This window comes from Mastomys coucha, unplaced genomic scaffold (genome assembly GCF_008632895.1).
Source record: "Mastomys coucha isolate ucsf_1 unplaced genomic scaffold, UCSF_Mcou_1 pScaffold8, whole genome shotgun sequence".
Taxonomy (NCBI): domain Eukaryota; kingdom Metazoa; phylum Chordata; class Mammalia; order Rodentia; family Muridae; genus Mastomys; species Mastomys coucha.
In genome coordinates this window covers 58,741,888-58,763,350 of record NW_022196914.1, presented here as the reverse complement: position 1 = coordinate 58,763,350, position 21,463 = coordinate 58,741,888, and the positions used below count along the sequence as shown (strand labels likewise).

Sequence of the window (21,463 nt, the reverse complement as noted above, 5' to 3'; positions counted from 1 at the left end):
TAGGGGAGCAAGGGTCACAGGCTGAAACAGGCCATTGCACCTCCAGCTGTCACAGGGTGAGGTGACCTTGGAGCAGGCTTCCTACACCTACCTGTACCTGACTCCTTCTGTACCACATCCTCTGATGTTCCATGTGTTCTTCGAATTCTTGACTTCATTTTGCAAACTTCATTTCTTTTAAGTATAGAGGAAAAGGACAGTGACTGTTTGTGGAGTTATTGGGGAGGGGGGTTTGAGAATCGGCAGCCACAATTTCTTTTCCAGAGGTTAGGGCAGGAGGAAAAGAGGAGCGAAAAGGGGTGGGAGAGAGAGAAGGAAATGGGGAGAGAGAAGGAAAAGGAGTGGGAGAGAAAGGGAATAGGAGGAGGAGTTGGCAGGCATTTAAGAATGACTTTTGGGGGAGGATGGGAGCTAGATGGGATGGCAGAGGGATTCAGGACCAATTGCATGTGGAGACCAGTCAAAGGCTGAGGTTTTCTTTTCCAGGACACCAAAGACTTCCATGTCAGTATGGCATTGGAAGGGGTAGGATTGTGGGAGCAGCCTGTGGAGGACTCAGTCTCTGTGGGTGACCTGGGTGTGAGAAGTGCAGAGTCTAGGGAGAGCTGATGGCTGGCAGGGGCTGTGAAAATCAGCACTACTGAAACAGAATGCATCTGAGTGTCCAACACAGTCATTTGTCATTCAGAATCTGTCTGTTGTTACGGAAAACAATTTTCTAAGATTGGGAAGCATGGCTTCGTATATTCTCCTGAGAACAAATAACAAAAAGCCCACAGGGAATAAACTGAGGTGATTACTGAAGAATTCATATTAAGCAGGGATTTTGATCAGATGATGTAATAAGCTTGTATCATTAGAACACTAATTTACATATACTTGAGTATTCATGTTATTTAAGGGAGTGTGTAAGTCAAGGAGGATTCTTTGACTTTTACCACTTCTACACACTATAAGATAGTATATGGAAGGGATGATACATATTTTGTTAAGCAACTGAAAATGTTTTGCATGAATTGGAGTAAACTTGCCCAAGGATGTATCCATTAATGATAGTTGAGTGACTTTTTGGTGGGAAGTTCAAAACCTTATTTGATAGCAATAAGTTGTCTCTTTTTATCTTGACTTGTGACTTCATGACTCTTGACCTCAAGTGCAGTCTTCATTAGATAATCAAGGTGTTTGGAAGAAGTGACTTATGCTTAGAATCATTGTGTATCAGGAAAGTGTCATGGAATAGACCCCAGTAGTGAACATGTATGATAATATACAAAATTGTGTGTTTGAGTTCAGGCTTATATAGACAGGTTGGTTTTCTACCCAGAGCACCCTGTATCTTTATATTGAATTGTAAGAGGTGTTTGAACATAGGTGGAAAATGGTTAAACATACTCTACTGTAGAAGATACCATGTCAAAATCCCTCCCTAGAGAGGATGGGAACCCTGGGTGAGGCAGATAAAAGTAGTGCTCATGGCTGACTCTCATGTGGTCAGCAAGGCTCTGTGTTCCAGTGGAGGTTGAAGTGAGAGGAAGTGGGAAATAGCCACTGGATTCCATGTGGTCCTATGTTAATGAATGGGAGACCACTGGATTACATGTGGTTCTGTGTTAATGAATGGGAAGCCACTGGATTCCATGTGGTCCTGTGTCAATGAATGGGAGGCCACTGGATTACATGTGGTCTTATGTTAATGAATGGGAGGCCACTGGATTCCATGTGGTTCTGTGTCAATGAATGGGAATATGGGAATGGTTTTGGCAACTTTTTGATGGTGACCTGTATCTTTCATGAATGAGTAGATAAACTATGAAATATTGTTGTATCTCCCTCCTTTTCTTCCATCATCTTCATCATCTGCAAATGCTGGTCATCAACTGATCTCATCATTATGTCTAAAATGTTATCACTCAGAGAATTTGTTTTGCGACAGGGTCTCCATGGCTGGTCTGGAAACTAACTATATATTCCAGACTGACCTCAGACTGACAAGATATCTGGCTGCCTCTATTTCCCAAGGACTGAGATTAAAGGTGTGAGGCACTCCGCCCTGCTTGAGAATTTTATATAGCATGGGATTGAAATGTTGACCCCTGACCCCACCCCCTTACCACATTACACAACATGTGGCCTTTTGAAACTAGTTTTTTCTTTTTCATCTAATGTGAGTGATGCTCACAAGAGGCAGCCAATGTGCTGTAGGTGTCCATACTTCATTTTTCTTGTTAAGTAGTATTCTGTGGAATAGGTGTGAGAAATTTGTCTCTTCTTGTGACCACTGCATGACTTTTGGTTGCTTCTAGGTTTAAGCTATTATGCATAAAGCTACCACAGTCAGTTTTATGTCAACTTTAGCTCAATTATAACTTGAAACTCCTTGACATAAATCCACAGTAGCATATTTTCTGGGTTTTGTAAATATATGTTTGCTCTCTAAAGGCATGGCCAAGCTCTTCTTCAGGGGGGTAATAGCATTGGACTTCTCACCAAACTGGGTATTCGAGAGACCCCATTTTTTGCATCCTTGTAAGGATGATAGCTCACTATAGTCTGCTGTACTTTTGCTTTATTTTGATGCGTCATATGTAGTCAAACATCACATTTTAGCCATTTGTGTTATGTGTGAGATGTATGCATGAGTACATGTTTGTGTGTGTTCACAGGCATGTGCACGCATGTATGCATAGAGAAGGCTGGGAGCTGACATTGGTGTCTCTTATGCTCCATTGTATTTTTTGAAACAGAGTCTCTTTGTCTTTCTGAACTGAGGGTTCACTGTTTTAGCTAGATTTGATGCAAGGCCCCAGAATCTTGTGCCACCTCCTGTGTGTATACCTCTTCTGGGATTATAGATATGCTTATCTTTTCTGCATGGGTGCTAGGAATCTGAACACAGGTCCTCATTCATGTGTGCCTAGCGCTTCACCTTCTGATTCATCCCCTAAGGCCCCATTTTAGTCATTTTTGAGTGTAGTGTAGTTCAGTGGCATTAAGTGCATTCACATGGTCAGTCATCCATCCCTGCCATAAATCTCTGAGACTTTTCCTCTTCTCCATCTGGAAACTCTTATCCATTAAGTACCAACAGTCCCTCAAAGTCCGTGGAAACCACCATTGTCCTTTTCAAAAATCTCTATGTACTTGATTACTCTAAAAATACCGATGCACAAATATCTGTTCCAGTTCTTGCTTTTGGTGCTTTGGGTAGATACCTAGAAGCAGAATTGCTCGTTCATATGGTAAGCGAGTGCTTAGCTGTTTAAAGATGGGCCAAATTGTTTCCCACAGCAGCTGTGTGTGTTCACCCTCCACCAGCAGTGCACAGGAGACCTTGTTCTCCCCACGTCTCCCACCAACGCTGATTTTATGTTTGTGTTTTGAATGAAGAGGTCTTGATGGGTGGGAAGAGAGGTGGTGTAGATTTGAGCTATGATATCACAGATGGGCATCGTGAGCGTTGGGCATTCTCACTATAGTTCCTCAGAGCTTTGTATACTCCATCTTGGCCAGAAGGCAGGGACGCAATCCTCAACCTTTTTACCTCATAACCTGAGTCTGCACTCACTCGAGTTAATGTTAGTGTCACTTCCTTGGCCTCGTGACACCAGGAGCATCCTCCTTTGCTCTGTAGATTTGGATGCTGATTTGAAATACCAGCTTTACATGGTGAGTTCAGTCAGCGACACAGACTCTGAGCCCAGTTCACGTGGGATGCCCCTGCTTTTTAGGTCGAATCCACTGTGTGTCTTTATGTACACCAATGTATGCATTTATAGTCATTTGAATCCCTCTGGAAAGCTGGCATACAGAGCAGTGGTCATTATTGTAAACATAGTTGTTGGGCAGAAAAACATCATAGGTGTTAAGCAGGCAAGGCACATGACATTTTATGGCTAAATTTGTGACATTTGTTCAAAATGCCTTAACTATAGAAAAAAAAGTTTTCACAGTGCCTTATAAATAAATCTAATGCAAAGGTCTTATTTATTTATTTATTTATTTATTTATTTATTTTATTTATTTTTTTCCAAGGCATGGACCCCTCTCTCTGGGCAAACCCATTCCAGGGTGCCCTGCCCTTCACAAAGAAAAGAGAACTCTCTCCAGGGCTCCCGCCGGCTTCTCCGGGATCGGTCGAGTTACCGCACTATTTTTTTAAGGTTCAGAATTCTCTGACCCTCCCCTTATTGATTCTGTCTCAGCTGCTTAGGAGAAAAACCCTGGAGTCCTTAAAAGTCGGAGTGACAGAAGAATTTGTGGTAGTTTCCTGTGGGAAGGAGATGCAGCTCCCAGGCCCTGGAGTCTCCAGCCTCAGGAGTCCCAGTGAGAAGGGGAGGTGACAAGAGGGGACACTAAGCTCATCAGTGTCCTTGGTGGTCACTGGCCACCTTCAAGTCACTGGAGAGGGAGGGTTATGTACACAGCTTCTTTTCCTCCTGATATCTGGTTCAGGAATTACAAAGTCTTTACAATTTTATCCTCTACGAGAAGTCAGCTGGCCAGTCTCTCTCTCCCTTTCCCCCTCTCTCTATGAGGTGACTACTGAGTATTTATAGATAGAGTATATTACATTCCCACTCTTTTCAAATTTCATTGGCTTACTTTCTATAAACAACGCAACCATGCTATAGTGCTGTAATGTGAACGTGTGGAGGCATAACCACACATGGGGACCAGAAGAGTGCCATTCAAGAAAGACAGTCTTGGTGAGGCTGGTTGATTGAGGAAGTCTGTTACTACCAGAGTGTTCTGATGTTGTTCTTATGATGGTAAAGGCTTAGAAGATCTTCTCATTGACCAATGAATCTTCTAGAACTACCTAAATTAATTTATTAGGCTAGAATTAAATATCTCTATTATATATATATATATTATAAAGATTATAATATATATAAATACACATTATATATATTATAAAAATATATTATGTGTGTGTGTGTGTGTGTGTGCATGTTTGTGCTTTCATGTATGTGCCATGGTGCATTTGTGGAGGCCAGATAACAACTTGCAGGAGTCAAATCTCTACTTCCACTGTGTGGGTGCCAGGGGTTGAACCCAGGTTGTCAGGCTTGTCGACAAGCCTCTTTACCTGCTGAGCCATTTCGCTGGCCCAAACGAAAGGCTTTTAAAAATGAATAAAACACTGGCCATGAGCATATGGCTATGGCAACTCTGACGAGAATGGTAGGATAGCAATTTTTAAATCTGGAGAGACAGCCAGCCACCATGCAGGCTTACTAAGAAGAGCACCTTGAAGAATTTCTAGTGGCAGTGTGTGGTGGCACATATGTGTAATCCCAGCTAGTGAAATATGGGTGTAGGGGAACTGACCTTGAGGTCTCTAAAGGACCATGTTTCACCTCCCATCAGTCTACTCATCTCTTTGGTTGGGAGATTGTAATTAGCCAGTGCTTCAGGGAGCAGCGGAGCAGCGCAAAGTCATCTAGTGTGAAGTTCGCCTGTAGACCATCCTACAGCAAGGTGTCTACACTCTTGCTTGTTAGTATTTCATGGAGACAAGAGACGAGGGGACAGGAAGTTCACAGACTATTTGAGGAGGGTAGGCAAGACATGTTTGTGGATGAACTGGAGGAATTTAAAATGCTGGGAACTGAAGTACTTAGGCATTTTAGCACTAGGGTGCTTTGTGGCCTGAGATCTCTTTCCAAAAGCTCTCAGTCAGTCCCATGAATTGCTTTGTATCTAGTTAGGCATTTAAGACGGAGATGGAAGCTGCAATCCCACTGATTAGGGGATGAAGCTCAGTATGCTTATGACAGGGGATGAAGCTCAGTATGCTTATGACAGGGGATGAAGCTCAGTATGCTTATGACAGGGGATGAAGCTCAGTATGCTTATGACAGGGGATGCCAGCTCCCAGGCCACATTATATATAACAGCAAAACACAAAAGCAGCCAAGTGTCCATCCATAGATAAATGGATTTTAAAAATGTTGAATAGAAAACTATTCTCCCTTAAAACCACAAACAACCAATCCAGAAGTTTTGTCATTTGCAACGACACTGAACCCAGAGGTCAGTGTGCTAAGTGACATGAGCCAGGCAGAGAGAGATCAACACTGTAAGGTGGAGAGATCAATGGCTTCATTGCCATGTGATATCTCAAAGTCAGTCTATCAGAAGTAGAAAGTCTGAAGGTTGTTACTAGAGGCTAGGAAAGAGGGAAGCTTGGCCAGTGAGTAGTCTCTGGTAGCAGGAATGGCTCCTGGGGACATAAAATGTGTATTTCAAAATTGCTGCGAGAGGAGCCCAATTGTTCTCAACCACATAGAAATGATATGGGTTTGAGAAGAAGGCTATGGTACATAGCCTGAGCTAATCATTTCACAAAGTTTAGAAGTCTTAGCTTGACATATGCCCTGTGCAAACATGTGCAGCTCAATTCCTCAGTGTGCAGTAAAATACAGAAAAAAATAGGAAAAATGGAAAAGCAGGTGGAGAACGCATACTGATAGGCAGGAGCCACCCCTTACTGACTCAGCCTTTAAAAATGGCCCGAAGAGCCCCATCCACTGAGTTAGTCTCCTCTCCCTTTGTGATGACCCAGGCAACATCGCTTATTCAAGCACTGCTCTTGTTTCCCTGGCATTCTGCTCTCTCTCTCTCTCTCTCTCTCTCTCTCTCTCTCTCTCTCTCTCTCTCTCTCTCCCTCTCTCTCTCTTTCTCTCTCTCTCTCTCTCATTCCCTTCCTCCCCCTCCCTCCCCCCCCTTTATGTGACATTTGATGTAAATGTTAAGCAGGTCGTGGTCCATACTGAGCTGTCAGCCAATGTTTATTGACTGAATTGGTTATAAGTACTGCAATTAGAATCTGCTTCCAGATGATTTGTTTTTTTCTCTCTGTGTGTGTATGCACAAACGTGAGTGTGTGTGTGTGTGTGTGTGTGTGTGTGTGTGTGTAAGTATATCTTGCATGTGCAGGTGTGGAGGCTCAAGGTTAACTTTAAGTATCATTCCCAAGGGAACCATTCACATTAGTTTCTAGACAAGGTCTCTTACTGGGAATTGGAGCCCACCTACAAAGCTAGCCTATCCGGCCAGATGCTGGACTCTAGGATCCTGCTGTCTCTACCTCTATACTAGCACTTACATGCATAACCATCCCACTGGCTTTTTGCCTGGATCCTGGAGCGTAGAACCTGTTTTGTCCTGCTTGTTGGTACACACTGTGCCGACTGAGCTGTCTCCCATTCCTCTAACCTCCCCCCCCCACCCCCCAGTTTCCCATCAGTTAAAATCTCCCTTTGGCTCCACTCTGATTAGGTTTATTCTTCATTCTAAATCTTGAGTGTGAATTTTAAAGGAGGGAGAGCAGGACCGTCCCTAAGGAGACAGGGTCAGGGGAGATCCTGTTTCAGGCTGATTTTCATGGAGTGTGAATCCCTGCCCCTTGTAGGTCACGCATGAAGACATGTCATCACCACAGGCTGACCACGGCTGCATGTGAAGGGGCTGCCTAGTGCCTCTTAGAAAACTGAGTACAAAGCAGGGGCAGCCTGCACTGTGCCCTCATGGCAGGTTTCAGACTGAGTATATGCTTTTGTGTCCAGACCACTGCTTCACTGTGAGGGCTGCTCAGCTTAACTCAGGAGAGTGGAGACTCAGCAGAGGGTCCACTGGTTATCACAGTTCTCCAAGGCAGGGCAGAGTTTCCGCTCTTCCATCATCTGGCTCATTTGTTCAGAAAAGCTCTTTGGCTAGAGGGACAGGAATAGCCCCCGAGAGGAAGCAGATGAAAACAAGGTTATTGTCCTTAGCCTCTGGGGTCAGCTGTTCAAAGGACATTCACAACAAGCAGGTTGAGATGCAGAATAGCCTGGACAATAATTTGATTTCACTGTTAAACGTTCTACGGGGAAACAGCACCATACAAAGTTTCAATTCAAAATCATCCATACAGTTCATTTGATCTTTCACCGGAAGGAGATGGAGAACAACTGGCTCTGAGCTTGCTGCCTGGTCCTGGTCCTGGTCCTGGCTTTGAGTTTGCCTTTTGGTCCTTGTCCTGGCAGAGAGGAGCTCTGTGCCACTAACTTAGACCTTAGATGATGACTGCGTACAGAAAGATAACATTCTTAGGTTTGCAGCTTTCACAGGTCTAGGTCAGCCAAGAACTCTAGGGAGTACCCTACCCCCATGTGTGTTTTTGGGGAGAGCAAAGGTGGTGATATGGAGTGAATCAAGATGCTATGGGACACACAGCTTCCATGTAGGTTTCATCCCCTAAGCCCTGTCCTCTTTCCTTTCTTGCTGTTCCTGCCTGCCTGCTGCAGAGAGGATTTTCTGGGTATGCTCATAAGTGATGTGTGGTCACGACCCTTGACTTGAGTGAAGAGGGGTATGTGCCCTGTGAGGACTTTAAAGGTAAAGTCCTGGGGTCCAGAGCCACCTTCTCTATGCAAACTGGTGCCTGAGTTAAGATCACATCTGTTTCATGAGATCTGGCACTCCTGCTGACCCGGGTCCTCTGCCGAGAATGTGGGGTTTCCCTGTTGTCCCTCAAGGGAGATCACTCATGCTGCACTCTGCATGAGCCCCTGCTTAGGTGATATCCCTCTGGGGTCTTGCCGGTTCTAGTTGGTCTTATCTTAGATTATAGCTGCCTGTAACCAGACCAGAGTGGAGAGGCAGATGGAGAAGTCCGAGATATGGAGGGTACTTTTACTCTGTGGTCATAGCGCCGCTGTACGCATGTCAGCGGTGTATAGAAACCACAGAGGGAGATAAGCGGGTGGCTGTGGTTTGGCCACTCGAGAATCTAGTGAGGATATTTGTTCTGCCTCTGTCCAGGAAGTGGAAATCCTACTCAGTGAGAACTAGGAGGAAGCTGGACCGTGAGCTGGCTGGGGAGTTCTAGCTAATAAGACCTCAGAGAGCCCTTGGGACTGAATCTGAGCAGATCTTGGGGGATTCCCATATGCAACTATAAGCTTTGTCATAAGCATTGCTGAGTGGCGCCATTTGCTCAGTTTAGTTTAACCACCCCTAACTAGAATGTAGAGGCAAACTCTCAGATTTTATAATTTTTTTATTTGAATAGTGGTGGCTTGTTTTTATTTTTGAGATGAGGTTTTGCTGTCTTGGCCAAATTGTATCAGAACTTCAAGCCAGCCTCCTGCCTCAGTTTCCTTAGTGGCTGGTACTTCAGATATATATTAGTTCCATGTCTGGCCTTATAAAGTTGGTTTTAACATATAAACATATTTGATTCTCTTTGTAGAATAACTTTCCTGAAACAAACAAACAAAAAAAATTAGCACCACTCTAATTGAATAACAAACCAAACAAAAGCAAAGAGGTTTCTTTTTCTCTTTTTGTAATGAAGAACAACTTGTGCACCTTGGGAAATAGCAGTTACTGGTGCTTCGTCTAGCCATGGATGGGACTCTGATCCATTCTGGTATTTATTCTTTGAACTATTTTCTCTGACAGTGAAAATCTTGGCTATCATTATCTACAGTATATTTAATTATTTTTCCACCAGCTTACTTGTTCAGTAGTTTTGTAGTATTACTGACCTGGACCCTGGTGAGACTGTAGATTTGCCTCTTGGAACACAATCTACATTCCACTCTTCCCCACCTTGTAGTCAGAGCACAGTGGCTTGAGTCAGCGGCCTTCCTCCACTCCTCTTTCCAAGTGGTCACATCATACATCTGAAGTACAGTTAGCTCTTTCCTCCTGTTTGTAGTCCATCCCCGGATCTCCCACAGTCCTGGATGGTTTTATTTTGATTATGTACAACAAAATAAATTTTCTGTATTGTAGAGTTCTGTAAGTTTAGCAAAAGAATCTTGCACCAAGCAGCTCTATCAGTTCTCTTGTTTCTTGCGCCAGCCCTGGCTGTCCTGAAACTCGCTCTGTAGACCAGGCTGGTCTTGAACTTAGAGATTCACCTTGCCCCCTCCTCCCGAGTGCTGAGATTAATGTGGACTGGCTTTGTCCAATTCCTTTGCTCAAGGAGCCTTTGTACCAGCCTTTCGGCTGCTGGGGCTGCAGCTCCTTGGGACCCAGCTTCTCAGTGATGCCAAACACTATTATGTGCATGCCGGGCACCATGTGTCTTCTTTGATTAAGTGCTTGTAGCCACATATTTCTCTTTCTCACATTTTATATAGGCTCCCTTGTTTTCCTGACAATTTGTAAATGTTCTTAAATATTTTGTATCTCTTCAGTTTGTGTGATTTACAAGTATTTTTTTCTTGGTCTGTGGGTCATTGTTTTCTGGACATTTACAATGTTCTTGATTTTTTTTTTTTTAAACTAAGTCTAGTTTACTGAGCTTATTTTGTTTTTAAAATTATTATGTGTACTTTGAGTGTTTGTAACTGACAAGCATGCTGTAGGATGAGCATGTGGCAGTCAGAGGATTCTGTTTTCTTCATCCCCTCTTGGGTTTGAACTCACATTGTCAGACTTAGCAATAGGCACCATTACTCTTGGTGACCCTGAATATTTCCTTTCATGTGTCACATATTTGGTGCTGTACATTAATACTCTTTGTCAAACATGGGATCCTGCTGATTTTCTCCTTATTTTCTTCTAAAAAATCTTCAGATTTGCACTTTCATTGAAATCCATGATGCTCTGGAGTTAAATTTTGTTTTAATACCAGGTATGTGATATCTTTTGAATACATGTTTCAATTGTTACAATGAATTAATTGTTACAGTACAGTTGTTCAGTTGAAACAATGTATCTATTGCTCAGCACCATTTGTTGAGAAGATCATATTTTTCTTTCTGTATTAAACTGCCGTTGCAATGTATTACTATAAACATGTCTCCTACATTCAAAGAGACTTGAATTTGCTGGTCCCCACAGCCAGAGTAAATAACAGACCAGGAAAAATGTCATTTAAGATTTAAGGCTGTCTCGAAAAACAAACAAACAAAAAAAAGACTTAAGGCTTCGGTCCTACTGTGTGCTCAGCCTGTTTGTTTAACACATTTTTGTTTTTAAAGAGAACAATGTAACAATCAACCTTACTTGCCTTGGGCCTAGTTCCACTTTTATTTGAAGAGAAAGGCTCCATGAATGGCTTGATATCTACAGGACCAGGACCAGGGTAGGTCTTGCTAAATCTTGCCTGATTTCTGCAACGGGTAGGATCTGAGGTTTCCTGCAAACTTGGCTCAGTTTGTGTAGAACTCTTCCTTTTTAGCCAGTGAGAAAAAGTTGAAGCTAAGCATCTGGAAAGGGCAAAGATTTCAGTGAGCTTTCCTCCTGAGCTCTCAGCATGTCGGGTACACAGGACATAAGAGTCCTCACACAGCAGCTACTGGGCAGAGGCATGCTTCCACTGCTCACATGCATTCTGAGCTCATAACCCAGGGCATGCATGGGCTGGCTTTCTTTCCCCCCCTCTCTCTCACGAGGCCAGACTCATTACCCAAACAAGCCAACAGTTACAGCCACTCAGATAGCAATCAGTGGGTTGTATAACACTATAACTCTGTTCTGAGCCTGGATATTATTACTTTGTGTATTGATCGGTTGAAAATAATTATTTAAATATAAACACAATGAGCACTGGTCAAAGAGAGGTTTCTTTATTTACCATTTCTTGCAGTATCCCCACATATAATTATATACTCTTTCCCATTCATTTGCAAATGGAGGAAAGGTAATAACCCTAAAAGAATCAATTAAATTCCTAGGTACTGTATCTTTATCAACACATTTGATAATATTGCTATTATTCTAATTGTGAAAAAAAAAAAACCCAAAACCTTCCTATCAAAGTTTTATCAGGGGCCAGACTCATTGTCCTAACAAGCCAATAGATCAGTTCCAGCCACTCATTCTCTTGGGACTATTGGCATCTCTGGCTTGCTTTTGTATCAGCATTTTAAAGTATTTTTTTGTTTTCCTTATATCCACCTCCCCTCTCTCTTCCAACTTCCCTTCTTTCCTCTTGTTGTCTGGCTGCTGGTTGGTATTGTGGGTCCAGGACAAAGTGTCAGATCCCAGTAGAGACGGTTTTCTTACTGACTCAACTTAAAACTCTTGGGAGTTTTGAAGGGTGGATTCTGCAGGGACAGACTGTGGTGGACAAAAAGCATAAGGAGAGGAAATGAAAAAGATACCAGGATCTTTCTAGTCTGTTGGCTTCAAAGCTGAACAAGTAGAGGTTTCTAGTGGAGCTATTGAGATGAGGTCTTAAGGTATGTGTGAACCACTCAGAAGGCTGAAAACTGGAAACATGTCATTTGGGGCGTCAGCCAGGATTGCCCGTCCTGAGTGTGTATTATGTAGAAAGTCATCATGGACTTTTCATGGTGAGTTAAATGTTCTCTATTCTTGTCTGGAAGGAGGGAATATGGATTGATGTAGAGCTCAGGTGGAAGAAAAAAGCCTTGCTCTGTCATTCGTCATGAGCCATGTTTGGCCATAAGAAGAGGAAGGGAGGGGAAATGGGGGAAGACAACATGAAAAGCAATGGATGTCTTTAAACAGAAATTATTAGTTCTTCAGTTCACCGTCAAGGAAAATGAAGGAAGAGGAAAGGATGTACTGGCCTTGGAATTTAGCTCTAAATAGGGCAGTTGACTTGGGAGACTCAGGTCAAGCTGTCTTCCAGCGTTGAAGGGTCTGTTTGGCTCCTAAGTGTCTTAGTTTCCTCCGAGGGACTAGGAGGGTGGTGGTTAGTAGTTGGTCATGTCAAGTGCTTGGGTCATCAGTGGGCATGAACTGTAATTATCATTATCTTTGGGATCAGTTAGGGAGATGATCAAAGCCATTCGCATAGAAAAAGAAACAAGAGGATTTGAATGGCAGAAGATTTGACTTGGCAATAACAAAGCTCCAGCATCCGTATTGGGACCTCCAAGTTGGACGAAAAAGTTGAAGGTGTGAAAAAAGGTGGTGAAACCAAAATTGATCATAAACCCTTCTCCAAAGTGTGCCAAGCATTGGCATGTGTCCACTGGGGGACTACCTAGCATCATACAAGAATACCTGGGGAAGTCCAAGCTCAAAGGAGACAACAGTGTCAGCTAAGACTGTTGAGTGCCTGATGATCCACGCCATCATGTGAATATCAACATCTGGGCATACTTCTTTATGTTTGTGTGTTTGATTCTATGTGTGTGTGCTTGTTTAGATAAATGATATGCATTACATTATTAGATGTGCATGGATCTCCACCTAATATTTTTGCAAATATGTATGTGCATGCCACCTTTGCCCTGATGAAAAATCAGAGCTCCTCCAGCATGCCCAGGCTCTTTTACTGCCCTTCCCTGTCTTTCTACTCCCCCAAAGTAAACTTTGTTTCAATTTCCATCATCAGAGATTAATTTCATAGAGTAAATATTTGAGCCAAATGTTTTTCTTCATAGCAAGCTAGTGTTAAAAGGAAGTAAAATCTCTCAGACTATGTGGTGTTTGCATGGAGGACTCTATTATTGTCCTCCAAGTGGCTGCTCTCTGAGGTTTATTAACTTCTTATGGCTCAGATGGAAAACACTTCTCCCTTTTGGGTGAGTCACATCCTTACTGTAAGCAATAGAACTCTGCGTTAGACAGAGCATAATGTAGATGGAAGAAGGCTGGAACCCAGGCTAAGAACAGAGGCAGGAACAGTGCAAGACCCTGCCATAGGAACTATCGTTTGGAGTCTACACCAGCCAGAGTTGCTCCAGAGCTGGCCCGGTGGCTGAGGTGTTTGCTAGCTCCCTCCCATGTGGCTTCCTGCAACTCTTGTGAATAGTCTCTAAGGACCCAGTCTTTGTGTCCATCTATTCAAATTCACAGCCTGGGAAGGGACAGCTGAGCCTAGGCCACATGACTTCCAGGGAGCAGGGGAGGAAACGTCCATTGTGAGGTAGGGTCTCTCCTGCCCCCAGGACTCACTCACTCACAATGGGCAAGTCCCTCAAGATGGGAAGGCAGTTTGGAAACAAAACAAAAAAGGGAAACAAAACAAAAACTCCCAGAGGCAAAGGTTCAAAACGCAATCAGGTTTCTCTTATTCTTGTCATTTAATCACTAGTTCAGTGATGTTTAGAAACGCATCCTTACTGTAAAGGTGGATTTTGACTAAAGATCACAGCACATTCTAATGCACGGCACATTGGATAGCAGGCCCCAAGTGCAGCAGGTAACAATAAGCTGATCTTTGGAGAGCAGGCCATTTTTGGAGCCCCTAACAATTAACCCTTAGATGAGGGGCTTTGGATTTTCAAAGAAAGTTGTTTTGGTGTTGTCAGGAAAGTTAGGCTAACATTGTAAAGAAATTTTACTTTTTCTGTGACTGACAGGTGATGTGCCTGCCAATCAGAGTTCCTCATCATACACTTGAGTGATGTCCCTTACAATATGGGTCGCTTTCAGCTTCATTTTAAGAAAGAGGAGAATCTTGTCTCCTTTTAAACTGCATGATCTTTTGGAATAAAGACCAATCTGAATTTGATTCACTTGCCCTTAAGAAGTTGTCTTAGTTACTTTTTTATTGCTATGATAAGACACCATGACCAAGGAGGCAACTTATAGGAGGAAGCATTTAATTGGACTCAGAGTTTTGGAGGATTAGAGTCCATGATTAGCAAGGAAACACAGTGGCATAAATATCTAAGAGATTATATCTTGATCTGCCAGTAGGAGGCAGAGAGAGCTAACTCAAAAATGTGTTTTGAAACCACAAAGCCCACCCCAATGACACACCTCCTCCAATAAGGCCACACCTTCTAATCCTTCCCAAATAGTTCCACCAACTAGGTACCAAGTAGTCAAACATGAGTCTATGTGGACTATTCTCATGCATGCTACCACAGAAGGTAAAACTTTCTCAGGGAGTGATAGATTTTTTTTTCTCTTTAACTGATAAGCTACCAGCCACCAAATATCTTTATTTCCTAAATTAATCCTAACCATTAATTTGTTTCCTAAAGTAATAATGTAATAATGCATTGCCTGAGAATTATTGCCTTGTGACAGTTTCACCCTCATTAGTGAAAATGATTGTTCTGGAGACCACCCTCAGATACCAAACTCTGTAAGTGTTCTAGTCATGTTACATAACAATGTGTGGTACCTATGTGGATACTGTCTGTCTGTCTGTCTGTCTGTCTGTCTGTCTCTATGCTGTCATGCTAGGCCATGAGCCCAGGGCCTTGTGCATGCTAGGCAAATACTCTACCACTCAGCTATACCTTATCCCTATAATTTTTGAAATAGCTTGCTTTGTATTGTAGCCCAGGCTATCTTGGACTTACTATATAAATTAGGCTGGTCTGAAATGTGAGATCCTATGTATGGCTTCTGCCTCCCTGATGTGATATAAGTATGCACCACACATCCAGTATCCACCATATGCTTTAAATCATCTACTTGTAATATCTAATGCAATATAAATGTTACGTAAATAGTTACATTGTTTAGGGAATAAGGACAAGAGGAAAGTCTATCCATGTTTGTTGCAGATATATTTTCTTTCCGAATATTTTTCACCTGAGGTTTGTTGAGTCTATAGATTCTGAGCTGGAGAATATGGAGAGCTGACCATATTGTCAATGAGAGACCTGAATTTGAATCACGGTCCACCATCCCTTATTACTCTTCTGTTTATGACTTTACACATACTTCACAGCCGTTTGGGCTGGGGTTCGATTGTGCTTGTTATTTTGACTTGAACAAATTTGGGTGCAGATAAGGCTTCTGCAAGCAGTGGGGTCCTGCTCAAGCTGTATTTGCTGGAGAACACCGTGGCCCCAGGGAGATCCTCAGGCGGCCAGCAGAACAGCTTGTGTTTGTTACTGTCTCCTTGTTATGGAAACACCACCTCTCTCTTACATGGCCAACCCCAGATGCCACACTTCTTAGTGACATTCTTCAGACTTCTTAGTGTATGTTTTTCTAGGTTGTCTACGTTCATATCAGTGCTCAGAGATTAAGGTCGTTTGAAGGAGTCCTTGGGGGAAATGCTTGTCTCCGCTTATTGAATTTGGCTTAGAAGTACTTAGTTAAGCTAACTACTAAGTAAAAATTTTGCGAGTTCTGAGTCTTAGGAAGTTCATGTTTAGACTGTGAATCTTTTGACTAAAGACTTCTGTTCTTCCTGAACTTATTGTTTCCACTTGTTTCTTACTGTAAAAATAACACTTATGGGGCTGGGGACATAGTTCAGTGATACTGTGGTTAGCATGCGTCGCTCCCCTGGTTCCATGCCCAGCACTGGAAAAAGAAAAACAAGGAAGAAGGCTATTGCTGTGGCTGGCATGACCTATTTGCACACTTAGCAAAGAACCTGTTCCTTACTTGAGTAGTTAGTGAGCTTAAAGCATTGAGACAGAGGAGTAAGGATAGAGTTAGAGAAATCCTCCCCTTAGTGAATGCTCAGGTTTGTTAATTAGCCCCACAGACTGCAGAACTCCATAATTACAGCTTCCAGTGATAGTCAGCTTGTCAATGTGGGGCCACTGCTGCCCTGACAAAACAGATTAGTGTGTGTGTTTGCCTCGCTCTTCTCGTGTAAGCCTGGCCCAAGCCCCACTCTGTCTTTTTTTTTTTTCCTTTCCTTACCCTGATTCTTTCTTGGAGAATATGCTTCCAAATGGCTCATATCGGTTGATTTGTTGAACTTCCTTACTTTTACTCTCATTACCACATTCCAAATGTTGTAGGTTGGAGAAGTATAGAAAGAAGAAAGTTCATGGTTTCCTGGACATGAAGTAGGAAAGAGAAGCCATTTTGCAGTTACGAGCTTTTGAGAGTCTGTGTGTGGGCTTATTCTTGTAGCAATGAGAACTGGCAAAGGGTTGTGGCTATCAGTTATGGAAATGACAGCATCACACTGAAAATATTCTTTATGGAAATGGAACTTGTGTTCTGTTTATTAATTACTGGGATTATAACTCTCCTAATGCTGTGCTCAAGCAGGAAGCCAGGTAATGTTTTCATTTTTTTTTCTAAGCAAGATTTGGGGTTCCTGATTCCCTTGACCACTGGGAAGCCAGTGATAACAAAAGGAGTCAACTCTGATATTGGTGGTCTGATGCAGGCACAGAAACAGTTCCTTCAGGTTTTGTGCATTCATTCAGTTAATCAAACACTTAGATGCTCCTCTATTTGCCCTCCTCCTGAGCTCCTTTCCTGGATGGTGTCTGTGTGTATGGGGAAGGAGGGCATGAACATGGGAATCTCTGTTTCTAGGTTACCCTTCAATGGGTTCCTCCGTCCTTGCTGTTGATGGGTTGTAAAAGTCACTTTCTTTCAGCCATGTCAGAGTGTGACTGTTGTCTGACCTTGCTTATACTTCTCAGTTCCTACGGGCATCTTTCTGGATCCCTGCACATCTCTACCAGGCCTTCATTCGCCTATGGTCTGGTGGTCATCCTGGAAACCTCTGCATTTTCAAGGACAGCCGCTGCTTCAGCAGGGCCTGCTGTTTGTTGATGCACTACTGGGTTCATTTCTGGGGGACTTGTTACATCATCCACTCTACGCCAGGACCGGGGCTGGCTGGGGAAAGCTTCTGCTCTCTTCCGTAGGCTCTTCTGCCTCACTGTATGCAATAAATAGAAGAGGAGGAAGTTGAATGGGGGCTTGAAGGTTTAACCCAATCGTTCTTAACCTGTGGGTCACAACCCCAAGCGGCCACAGGAAAACACAGGCGTTTACAATCCATAACAGTTGCAAAATTACAGTTATAAAGAAGCAATGATAATAATTTTATGGTTAGGGAACAACACAAGTGTAGTGTAGTGGACCATGAGAGGAAGCTTGGTAAGGTTGAACTAAGGCTTGAAGCCCCGGGGGACCCTGAAGGGACGGTAGGAGCTTTGCCTGCTCCTGGCACCAGGCCCCTGTCACATAGCCACAGCCCCTCAAAGAGAGAATTGTGAGCATCAGCCATGTAGGGACAATGCCCCCAACCCTCTCCACATGTAGGAATGTCTAACATCTCAGACCGAGCCAATAGGAAACACTTACTGTCAGACCCAATCTATCCCAAAGTTGTATATAAGATCCTATCCAGAGGGAATAAAGGGGTGAGAATTACTCAATTGTCTGAGAGCATCTGTCACAAGAGCTATAACACTGCCTGGGAAGGGGATGCTCTCCTGAAACTTTCACCACCAGAAGCTTCCCTGCACTCTGAGCTCAGTGCAGCCAGTGCAGTGTCTCAGAGCCAATAGTGGCAGAGCAGAGGCAGCCAGCAGCAGCAGCAGCAGCAGCAGCAGCAGCAGCCAGCAGTGGAGGCAGCAGAGGCACTTCCCCTCCCTGCTCGCGCCCTTTCCCCTTTGTCTGACCCCTCCTATCTGGCTGGGCCAGAGATCTCTGCAGATACCCTCAGTACACAGACCAGCACACAAGGAACTGTATTAACTGTAACATTAGGAAGGTTAAGAACCACTGGTTTAACCAGACAGAGATTAAGGGCATGGGTGGAACTGAACAGCAGTGGCTCCTTTTGAGACTTGGAAAGATAACGTGAGGAGAGTTCATGGCAGTTAGACAAGAGATTCAGAGTCATAGTTCCAATGTTTAGACTTCTCTGCACTCACTGACTGCCTCTCACAGAAGGCAAATGTGTGTGTATAAGTATGTCTTTCAAAGTTGTCAGCAAACAAAACATAAATTGCTTAGCTACCACAACCCCAGAGGCACTGACTGTTGTCACTTAACTGCTGCTGTAGCTCTGAAGAGCCTTTGAGAGAACTGGGCCAGTGTCTGCCAGAGCAGCAGCTTTATCTGCAATGGGCCTATTCGCAGATTTCTTTCTCCTGTGAGAGGCTTGGGTTTGTTCCATCCACCATTCCTTTTTAAATTGAAATGTGAGACTTTGTGTCTGGAGTTCTCTCTACTGTGTCCTGGGGATCTGGAAAGCAGGGGACTGCTAAGTCTGCATCTCTCCCTTTTTTTGGGCTGGATTTAAGGGATCAGGGAAACCCCAGGGTTGACTTCTATGGTGCCCCTGCGCTGGGGCCCATGGTGGCTGCATGGTATGAACTTCCAGGCCAGGCCCCTGTGGACACAGGTTGGCCTCTTACTTTTATGTTTTCCTGAGTCATTCTTTATATATTGACCCTCCTGTGGGCTGGGGAAAACCTGGCTATGCAAGCAGATGAAGTTCACAGATCCCACTGAATTTCCAAGGAGGGAGGACCTGGGCCCCTCAGCACCTGGGGTTGCCCAGCTGGTCACGAACTTTAGAGCCAGTTTCTTCCCAGGAGTACTCTTTCTTTGTACACTGTTGAAGCTTTTGCCTAAAATGAGTCTGCATTTATCTTGTCAAGCTAGCTTCTTTTTAAAAAAATGTTAATTTTGCATATTATTGAAAATTCTGTACATGCATATCATGAAACATTAACTATCCGTCTCTAGCTTCTCCTCTCTAAGTCTACCCAAATTCCCTGAAACATGGCCCTCTCCTGACTTAATGTCCTTCGTTGTTGCCTGGTGGTGGTAGGTATTTGTGTTGACCATTAAATCAAATTATTTCTGTCTGTATATGTATGACTGTAGGACCATCCTCTAGAACTTGGGAAATCTTCTAGTGGCCACAATCAATCAATCAATCAATCAATCAATCAATTGAACAAATGAATGAACAAGTGAATGAATGAATGATTATTCCTCCTCCAGTACCTGCCAGCTACCAACAACTCCTGATTAAGAGATGGGGATTAAAGGGTGCCTCTTCCATTTGTGTCTAGATTTTTTGACTGGCTCAACTTTGTATAGGTAACCCTCATTGGCAGGGGTTCCTAAGTGTAATAACCATGTCAAAGTCCCCCCACTGAAAGAATTCATCACTCTGATTATTTTGATTAGTAGGGCTATTTATTTATTTAATTCTTTGCTTATATACCTAATAGTTGTCAAACTTTGCTTGAGAACTGTTTAGGAATTGCGATTCCATCCGTTCTCTCTTTCTGTCAGAGATGCCCCTGGTAGGGAAAGGCTTGGCTGTGGTTCCTGTGGTTCAGGAACTGGGGCTGAACTTGTCTTAACTTGGAAAATCCTCTGCAGGCTGAGGCACACAGCCTGATACCACATAGTTATATTTGGGAGCCTGTCGAATAGTGTCTTTTGTGCCTATTCACTACTAACTGACAAATAATTCATCAGTAGCTCATGCATGCAACTGACCCACACGGCCTCAGGAACATCAAAGCTTGTTTCTATGGCAGACTCCCTGCTTGGGAGACTGCAGAAATGATCCATTGTGACTACATAACACAAACCCTCTAGAAGGAAAAGTGAGGGGAAAGAGATAGAGGGTGTTCTTGCATTTCCACAACCTGCTATGAGGCCTGTTGGCTGTTTGTATGTAAGCCTTTTGTCAAATTTTGACTTACTCAAGATGTTAAATATGATTTGTTTCCTCTTTGAGGCTCACAGATATTATAAATGGTATGTGTCATTTAGCCGAGGCTGACTTCATATTTGCTAAGTAGCTGCCTCTGGTCTTGAACTGCGTTAAAGCCCAGAGAGTATAAAAGGCAGGTGTAAAGTTAACAGCTGCTTATGTGGTATCTTGGGACTAAGGAACATAGGACAAAAGAAAGGATGGTGTGTATGAATAGACTGGAGGGAAGCACCCCTAGCTCCCTTGACTTGTAGCTCAAGTCTCTACATTAACACTTGCCTCTTTCTTAACACATACACATGTGCGCGCACACACACACATACCACACATACATACATACATACTACACCTCTAAGTACACATGTACATGCACATGCCTGCATATGTATACACACATAAATAAACCTATGCATATACACACATATACACATACATACACATATACATACATGCACATATACATGCATGCACATATATACACACGTACATACACACATGCACACACACATACATACACTGTTTTCGGGAGACTTTCATTGCTTTGAGTAGCACATGAAGAAATGGTTGTAAGTTTTCTTACTCCTATGTATTGTTGGACATTTGATTACTGATATAAACTTACTACAAGTGCTTCTCATGGTATTTACTAGTTTGACCTATGTCTAGAAGCAAATAGATAAATGTCTAGTTTTTGATAGATCTTTATTCAGAATTTCAGAGGAAATGATGTACAAGATGTGCACTATGCACGTGTGTGGCAGCGCATATCTTTATTTATAAATATTAGCAGATAAGGGTAAGTTTTAAGGTAGCCATTTTTTGGTGATCTGGCGGCTTTTGTTTAAATTTTATTTTGTATTTTTTTTTATTATTTGTGTGTGTGTGTTCGTATGTGTGTGTGTGTGCAAACACACAGGTACATGCACATGGAGCTAGAAGTTGATGGGTGCCTTCACCAATCACACTTCACCTTATTTTATGAGGCAGATTTTCTCCCTGAAGCCAGAGACCACCAGTTTAGCTAGACTGGCTCACTAGCAAGCCATTGACCTGCCTATCTGTACCTCCCCAGTGCTGGGATTGCAGGCACAGCGTCACCTGCCCATTGACCTGCCTTTCTGTACC

The 21,463-nt window shown here is 43.1% G+C and overlaps 1 protein-coding gene across 3 annotated transcripts in view; it reads left to right on the top strand.

Annotated features, from left to right (window-relative positions):
• Positions 1-21,463, top strand: part of Arhgef28 (Rho guanine nucleotide exchange factor 28) — a 302,649-nt gene that overhangs the window by 75,012 nt on the left and 206,174 nt on the right. The window lies entirely within an intron of this gene.